Here is an 8,386-nt window from a genome sequence, read left to right as displayed (position 1 = left end):
AAAGCCGCAGGACTGGCGCTCCCCGCCCGCCCCCAGCCCGCAGACTCTCCCAATAGGAGGACGGCTTTTCAGGAGGGCGGAGGGGGCGGTGGGCAAGAGTTGGACTGACAGGGTATTCTAGCCAATGGGAGAGGCGAGCCAGAGCTGCCGCCCGCTCGTGCCAATCACAGGCAAAGAGTATTGTGATGGGCGGGGCTCTGGCGGGCGGGGGCCGGTAGCAAATCGGCACGGGGCGGAGTCCTCGGGCGCAGTGGCGGTGGCGGCAGCGGCGCCCCTCTGGGTGACTTGGCCGTGAGAAAGTGAAAGGAGCCCGCAGGCGGCAGCGACAGCTGCGCTGGGAGGGGCTTGTTTCCAGGCTCCGAGGCCCTGCGCGCTCTGAGGGATAGGCGCAAGCTTTTCGTGTGCACCGTGACGACCATAAATGTACTTTAAAACGCACTAGTGCTTAGCTGCTCTACTAAGTTATGCAGGTATCCTCGGGAGACAGGACACCCGGGGACACAGAAGACTGGAGTCAGTCCTCTGCCTCCTCCTGCTTGGTCCTCGCCTGGAGAGTAGTGCTAAGGAACGTTCTTGCTCTTTCTTGGGTGTCCCGCGTGCAGGTGCATCTGGTGCGCTGGGGACGCGAGCAGCTCTCAGAGGCACAGTTTCTGGGCGTCCTGCTCTTGACGTCGTTAAGTTACAGGCAGAGCAGAGCGCCTGCCCGCATTTGTCCAAGAACCTTCGTGTCCCATCTGTACTTACAATGCTACAAGTTAAGTTATTCCCATGTGACCAAATTTTAGAGCATTACAGTAAAATTGGTACTTGTAGATGTTTCAGCCTGGTTCGTTAATTGGTATGTAACAAGCCACAACTTTTGAACTACCTAAGGAAGATATAAGATTATTGTGTCGCTTTTTGCCTCCCTTTAAATAAACTTTTTCTTGTACCTGTTCTTTGCAGTTAAACTGTTAATCACTGCCACAATCACGAAGAAATGTAGACATTTCTGCTCTCAAGAAATTGGAAATCTTGTTCAGATTACGAGAAAAAAAACTTACAAGTGGGGAAAATGGTTCAAGAAAATAAAAGAGAAAACGCATAGTGAGGAAGTCAATACACTATAGATATTGTCTTAATGAAATGTGTTTGTTCTTTGCTAGCTGAATCAGGACTGGCAAGCCTGTTGCTAACCAACTTGCCAGGAGACCTTTCAACTGGGCAAAATGTGCTTTCACTTTATTCCAGGTCAAATGGGTAAAGTAAGTTGAAAGTATTGTGTTGGCAAATCAGACATGTTGAATTGCTAATGAAGTGAAAAGGGGAGCCCATGAAATTCCTGAAACTGAAATAACACTGGAATATCCTATTAGAAACACTAGTGGTGTTCTCTACTTTTTCCTTAACCTTCTGTGTCCTGGTGAATGATCATGAGATCAAGGCTAGCCTATGATAACTAGAGTTTTTTTAATTCCATGAAGTCTATTGTTGTATCCATGCTTTTGATGAATTCTAGGGCTTTCCAGTCTTTTGTTAGAAGGCCTAATTTCAGTTTGACATGTTTCAAATTAGAGAAATATATAAATGCTCTCTGAAAAAAAAAAACTGGGGCTGTTGGGGGGAGACAGATGTAAGGAGAAATACATGTTTCACCACCACATTGAAGGAGTGGGGGAGAGGAAAAAGAAATGATTGCATTCTCAAAACTATTTCTCAACGATTAAAAGTTAAAAATAAGGAAAGGGACACATCCTTGGATAAATAGACACAAAGTAATTGATAATGTTAGAATAATAAACAACAAATTCATGAGAAAATTAGAACATTCAGATTATCCACAAAAATCTTAAGACACTTGGCTCTTTGGCATCCAGAGCAACATCACAGCTCTAACAAAAGGTTTTATAGAATGAACCTACAAGTTGAATAATAGCCCCAGAGATATGCAGGCAGAGACACTGATATATCAAAAGTGGTGACCATTGTTTTTCCTTTTTCTCTTAACAGTCATTACTAGAATCCATTTTGTAAGCTAAATAGTGTGGCCAGGAAATATAGATCAAATGGATATTTAAGGAAGCCAATATGATGCCCCTTAACTGCTACAACAATCTTATTCAGTCTCCAGTTTTCTCTGTCCTCTTTTACTCCCTGACGTAATTTAAACTATCTTATAAATTTATTGTGCAAGTGATACTTTTAATCCTGTTTGGAAAATCATCAGCATGCAGATTATAAACAAAATACAACTAGTATCAGAGGTGTCATAATACAGAATGATTACTATTTTTATTCAGAATGATTACTAGTTTTATTCAGCATCCATTGGAACCTTGGAAAGTAAAAGGTCAGAATCTAAATATCCCCCTTAAGTAAGCTCCTCGAAGTAGGGCCTGTTGACCTCTATACTATTGGTTTAGCAAATTAACCATAATCCAAAGCTACTTGAATTGGTTGATGTTTGTTTTTAGAGTTAATAATCTACCTTTTTTTCACCCTTCACACAATGGGGCAAAAAAGTACAAAAGTACTGACAGTAAGTTACTGGAAAAATGTACCATTTCTTTCTTTCAGTGAGAATCTCATTCCTATATAATTCCAATTAATTCATACTTTTTTGGGAGTCCTAAAATGTAAAATGATACAAGAGAATCTAACCATTCAATGCTTAGATTTCTTGCCAGGGAGCAAGTTTTATGATTTAACTACATTCATTTTGACCAATAACAATTTAACAGTATAAAATTTTGAGAGACCAAATAAAATTTAATTTGATGAACAACTCCATAAAATAAATGCCTGACTTTTAAATGTAAACCACAAATCAAGCCTTTGAAACATATCTGTGTTTTCATTACACTTTACACATCAGATCATGTTGGAAAAGTAGTTATTTATGAAATTAATTTTTGAATATTGACTTTTTATAAACTTCACGTATAATGGAAAATTTTTCCTAAAAAATTAGAGAGGTAGAAAACAATGTAAGACCAGATACTCTGAAGTATAATGTTTATAACAAGTATAAATGTAGCAAAATGTGAGTAAATGAGGTTGCCCTGTTGCCTAGGCTAGCCTTGAACCCTGTCTCAGCCTCCCAAATAGCTGGAAGTAGTTGGGAATAACCACCATGCCTAGCTCTGCTTTTTAATCTGTATGGGAAAAAATACACTAAAATAAAAAGTTTGTTCAAACTTCTTTTAAGCCTACTCGCTTTCCATACCACAGCATAGCATAACATGAAATTCTGTCAACTTATTTAGATATCTTTCTCTCTCCTGGTCTAAAGGAAGAAAGAGGCACAGAAACACAGCTGTGACACTGAAAGAGTAAATGAACAAACAAGAACACAGACACTACAATAATGAAATGAACAAGAGCCTATTTCCTACAGTAAGGTATATACATAATATTGAAAAGCACGTTATATTCCATGGGTTATAAATTCTGTGGTACTCAAAGCTATTGATTAAATTCCTGAACTATGATAAGCCTTATGTTGGAGATAATTCTGCTTGATTTTTAGCCCTGAAAATAGAAATAATATCACAAATTCTTGAGGAAAGGTCCTCAAATTTTACACAGATATTAGGAACTACCCCTGTACTGAAACAGAATGAGCCTACAACAGTAATTCGAACCTGTTGAGGGTTAAGGGCGAAGAGGAGCAAAAGATAGTCTTCCCAGAACTGTTTTTCCTGTGTAGCCAGTTTTCGGTTGCTTACTGTAAATCAGTGCTTTTATAGACAGTGTAATGGCTAAAGGAGGCCAATAGTTCAGGCTTGGTTGAAGACTGACCACGTCAGAGAATTTAGAAAAATGCAAAGATGTATATCAGTAGCTGTTCAATCCACACTTTTTTTTTTCTTAGAGCTGCCCCCACCTCTGAGCCCCATAAAATGCATTGTACCTTTGGCGTGTGGAAGTTAAGAAATGCATACAATGGTGCTTTTTATAGTTAGATATGTACTATCAGTATATTCATCATTCACACTCGCAGGCAACTTCTTTTTTAAAAACTATTTTATTTTTGCCACCCTGGAGATTGAACCCAGGGCCTCATCATGCTAAGCAAGTATTCTACCGCTGACCTACATCCCCTGTCCACCCCAGACAATTTTCCAGCCCCAAGCTGGTTCTCTTTTTTTGGCCACAGAAAATGCCTTCCTGTCATCGGTTCATGGAAATGCAATTAGTTAAAATGTATTTAAATGTTGGTCTACAGAAAGTAAATTTGTATAGGCAAGTCTGCCATCTTTGAAAATCACACACTACCTCTAAAAAAATAGATGTTGGAATTTACCTGTTATGTGGAAGGTCACATTAATTTGGATAATTAAAAGATTTATTAATTTCTCCTGGGGTTTTTCCTTTTTCGATTTAAATTTTTAAACATTCGACTTTTCCACATGAGTAGGTTCTATTAGAAAAAGATTTGTTAAAAAAAAGATTTAATATTAACCTATGATATTCATATTCCTCCCTTTGTATGTATCATTTTCTTTAAGGGATATTCATTATTCTAAAATTCTCTAAAATATATATTAAATAATAGTAATTTGTTTTGTTCAAAATAAAACTTCCAAATATTTAAATGCTAATATTTTTAACTATATCAAGTTGCTTCAGTTGGGTCTTATGGAAATTTGGGGTGCAAATGAACTTTTAAAAGGTGAAGTGAAGGGTTAGGGATATAACTCAATGGTAGAGCCTTTGCCTAGTATCAAGTGCAAGGACTTTGGATGGATCAATCCCTAGCACTGAAGGAGGAGAAGAAGGGAAGGAGGAGTCATATAAAGAGAATAGAGATTACACATAGATTTTGACCTGCACACTTACTAGTCGGGAGGTGCTATGTTTCTGAACAAACCATAGAAACATTATCTGTCTGCATTCCAAGATGTCTGTCCCTTCCTTTTATGCTTGCTTCACTCCTGAAGGCAACAACTTCATGGTCTTGAGCTGGCAGAAAGCAAAATGATATGTCCAGAAATTATTTACTGAAAACTTGCAATACATTAGAGAAATATGGAATTGCATTATCATGGTTCTTGTAAAATTTCTTCCATGTGCTAGGTGACAACAATACATGAATAATATCATACCCTCTTACGTTTGTGACTTCATTATGTATAAATATCATTGTGTAGCCATTGGACAAAATTAACGTTTTTTCCTTCAGTGGTTAATATATTGTTAGTGCCCACTAAATGTATAGCAATCCAATTGTATTAATACAAAACTATCTTACTTAAAATCCTTAGTTATAAAAATTTCTATACACTTAACACAAAAATCTTAATACATACCAAATTCAAACTACTCACAGTAATAAGAGCAGACAGAAGGTTAAATCTCACTCCAGAAATTTACTTTGCCCTTAGAGATCACATGCAACTCAGGAAGTTACTTCCCTTACAAAGAACTAGCATTTATGCTTAAGACTAAAATGATTATTTTTAAAGTACCCATTTTACAATGCAAATGTGTATCTAAATTAAACTCGGTAAAAATAAGCATTTTAAATTGAATCTGCAGTAATGACTTTATGGGAGACAATAGGAAAAGTGGTTCTTGAATATGAACTCAGAGAAAACAGATTTCAAATTCCTTCTTAGGGACTTGAAGCTTTCTTTGTTCCCTCAGTGTATGTTAAAAGTGTTGGCACAGGCTTAACTGAGAACCCATTTCTCTGAAGTTGTTTTGTAAAACAGAGGCTTTCAGCAAGGTTATAGCAAAAAAGAAAGTTTAGATCAGGAGCAAGGAAAAAAACTGACAATGGGTCTACAAAGCCAAGCCATGGCTTAGCACTTGGAATATGGGACAGATGCAGGGAGGAGGCTCTCACAGCAACAAGAGACTGTGTAACAAAAACACATGCACAATAGGGTATTTTAGAGACAAATGATAGGCGGAGAGGAGTAATACAAGGAATGATAGCTTTATAGGGGAAAGGGAAGCTTTAAAGAGATGGGAGAAAATGAAGACAATATAGGATGATAGAGGAGAGGTAAAGAGAAGGAAATACCCCATTGGGTTTGTGGAAGCGCCTGTGATAGTGGAGATGACACATAGAAATGGTAACAGTTGTAAGGTAAATAAAGAAGACATGCTAATACATTTTCCTGCATACTGCCCATCTCTGCCACTGTTTGTCAAACCATGTCTTGCTCATTGCTTTTAAATAATGCTTTATGAAATTGCTAGCCCCAAAATAAAGAGGACTGGAAAATACTTGTGTAACTGCGGCCGCTTCTTTGGGAGTTGTCCTTGGCAGAGTTACTTTTTCTTCCCCTCCCTTTGCCCAGCATTCTAAATTCTAAAGAAAAGCCTCACCTTAATGATTAAGATGTTAACTGTGAAATAACCTTTCTTTAATTTATAAAACCTAGAACATCTGGTGACCTTCAGATAACATCAGAATGTATGATGCCTGCCTTATTCTTTAATCCTGTGCATCCACTAACACAAAGCACATAAATTGCTGAGGTTTAACTTGCAGAAAAGTAATATGTCTAAAGAATATATGGGAACTAGCCCCAGGAGGTCAAGGTCCATGGTGATGTTATAGCCAGTAGAGAAAAGGAGACAGGTGCCTGGATGAAGGAGACCCATTCAGTAACTCAGCACCTTGCCTTTATGCCCCTTGTCCAATTGCATCTTTTCTCTTCTTACGTGCTAAGTGAGAGATCTGCCACTTGAGCTAATTCCCCAACCCATCTTTTCCTTTCTTACAAAAGGCCTTTCATTTACTAGAGTATCCCAAAATGGTGCTGTGAAAACAGCATCCCCCTCCATCTTCTTAGGGTTGGCTCTTATATGAAGCAGATTTCCTTCCCACCAGTTCTCATCTCCTGAGTATTAGCTGTCAAGCAGAGAGCAGACAGACTTGGGTCAGGCCACACTTGGTATTTAACTCTCCCCAGACATAAAGTACCACAATCAAGGGAACTGCAGATGTGTGTGCATGAACATGTGCCTGAGTTATCAGGCCTTTGGATAGGACCTGCTTGGTACAAAGTAGATTTTCTTAATATAAAGTCAGAGTAACATAGCATACTTATTAAGTAACTTTAGATTGGTCCATAGGGAAAACACAGGGCTGTGTTAACATTCATTTCATTGAGGAATGTGAACTATTTGTTAACCTAACTAATCACACTTTAGAAATGGATGTATTTCTGAACCTCTGTCATATATAGGGCCTGATACGTACTAGGCACATCAGCTTCCATGCAAAACATCTAGCCTGGCCCTTACCAGATACATAAATTAGCATTGGAAAAAAACTATATTGAACTACTTTGATAAAGTGAACCAGGAAAATTGTCATGATCTGAGATATTTTTCTAATTTTTTTTTTTGTGTGTGTGTGTGGTGCTGGAGATTGAACCAAGAGTCTTGCATGTGCCAAGTATGTACTTTACCATTGAACTTCACACCCCAGTCCTAGACTATTTTTTGTTTCCTGTTTTCCTTAGTAAGATATAAGCTCCCTCAGGATGGAGGCTTTTCTTATGATATGAACAGCAATACCTTTAGCACCTAGAGTGTTGCTTGGCACATGATACACACTCAAAAAATATTCATAAGGAGGGCGGAAACAAGAGAGAAGAAAAAGGAAAGGAAAAAAGAAGAGAAAGAGGGAAGAAGGGAGAGAGAGAAATAACTTATACCATTGGTTTTTCCAGAGGCTAGAGAGAACAGCAGTGCTTTACATGTTCGACCATTCCCTTCATACTTGGGACAAAGTAGGAAAGACAGCTTACTATGTAGCTTACTACAGAAAAGTGTCCTTTTACTTTCTTGGAGATACTCTGACCCCTCAGAAATATCTTTTGTGGACATGGTAGAGATTTTACTCTTGATAGTATCATAGTAATTCTTTATCATCTGTAAAGAGTATCTTATCTAGTTGGGCACTGTGACACATGCCTGTAGTCTCAGCTACCCAGGAGGCTAAGGCAAGAGGATCCCTTGTGCCCTTTAGTTAGGGACCAGCCTGGGCAACAGAGTGAGACCCCATCTCTTAAAAAAAAAGAAAGAAAAAGAAGAAGAAGAAGAAGAGAAAGAAAAAAGAAAAGAAAAGAAAGAAGAAGAAAAAGAATATTTCATCTTTTAGAGAGAAGTCAGTCCTCAAAACTTACAGACATGTTGTTTTTTTTGTTTTTGTTTTTGTTTTTGTTTTGTCATTATTTGGAAGAAAATGTTAAATGGGAATGGTAAGTGGTTCATCCAAAGGTCCCAAATTAAGATTCTAGTTCATCAACAATTCACTTCAAACATTTCATTTCAAACAATTCACTTCAAACATTTAGGCCATTCTAAAACTAAAACAAAACAAAAACCTGCCATGTATGGTTGTGCGCTTGTAGTTCAGCTACTGGGGAGGGGGGGGGGGGGC

Source organism: Marmota marmota, unplaced genomic scaffold (assembly GCF_001458135.2).
Source record: "Marmota marmota marmota unplaced genomic scaffold, marMar, whole genome shotgun sequence".
NCBI lineage: Eukaryota > Metazoa > Chordata > Mammalia > Rodentia > Sciuridae > Marmota > Marmota marmota.
Note: the sequence above shows the minus strand (reverse complement) of the source record.